This window comes from Portunus trituberculatus, chromosome 25, assembly GCF_017591435.1.
Source record: "Portunus trituberculatus isolate SZX2019 chromosome 25, ASM1759143v1, whole genome shotgun sequence".
Taxonomy (NCBI): domain Eukaryota; kingdom Metazoa; phylum Arthropoda; class Malacostraca; order Decapoda; family Portunidae; genus Portunus; species Portunus trituberculatus.
Window position 1 is genome coordinate 16,251,941 of NC_059279.1, and position 1,000 is coordinate 16,252,940.

Genomic DNA, 1,000 nt, shown 5'->3' on the forward strand with positions numbered 1-1,000 from the left:
CTCGGACCTGTTCGGTGACTGGCAATTAGTTTTATTCTTTTTGTTGCTCTTTGCCAGTTTCCCTCTTACATAAAAAAAAAACTATTCTCATTACTTCTGCTACTGCTAATTATAAAACACTCGCATCTGTCATCCTGCTCACCTTTAGTTAATCAAATACATTGCGGTTGATCATCACTATCACTGCCAAGTCAGGCAAGGGTAGCGTGGCCGAGCGGTCTAAGGCGCTGGTTTAAGGCACCAGTCTCTTCGGAGGCGTGGGTTCGAATCCCACCGCTGCCACTATTTTTGACAGGCAAGGCGAGCCAGAAACATCTCCACTTCCACATCTGTTTTTCCCAGGAAACAACACAAGCAGAAACACCTCGCCTGTCTGTCTGTCTGTCTGTCTTTCTCTCATGCACGATATTACTTTCCTTTGCAGCTTCAGTTGTTTTGTCTGTTTTTATGTTGGCTTAAACTGCATGTACGTAAAACGACTAAACACGCAGTAGCAGCAGCAGCAGTAGTAGTAGTAGTAGTAGTAGTAGTAGTAGTAGTAGTAGTAGCAGCAGCAGCAGCAGCAGCAGCAGCAGCAGCAGCAGCAGCAGCAGCAGCAGCAGCAGCAGCAGCAGCAGCAGCAGCAGCAGTAGTAGTAGTAGTAGTAGTGATAGTACCATTGGCAGCAGTAGTAACCTTAGTAGTAATAGCAGCACCACTAGCAGAAGTAGCAGCAGCAATAGCAATAGCAATGGTAACACTAATAACAGTATCAACATCAACAACAGCATCAGCAGCAGGGCAATAACACCAGTAGTAATGTAAGCACGACCATCACCTTCACTAACAGTACCGACAGTCTATAATCAGCAGGGACGCCACAACCCCGCCAGCAGCAGCAGCAGCGGAGGTTGCAGCAGGAGCGGTGTGGACAGCCGTATACAGAGGAGGCGAGAGGGCATCACGTTCACACCTGCGTCAGTGGCGTAAGAATCGTGGCCAGGGTCAACACACCTTCAGG

General features: G+C 48.2%; 1 non-coding gene across 1 annotated transcript; it reads left to right on the forward strand.

The window, feature by feature from the left end:
• Positions 1 to 200: 200 nt before the first annotated feature.
• Positions 201 to 282, forward strand: Trnal-aag. Its single transcript has one exon. It is a non-coding gene; the product is annotated as a tRNA-Leu (tRNA).
• The last annotated feature ends 718 nt before the right edge of the window (positions 283 to 1,000 follow it).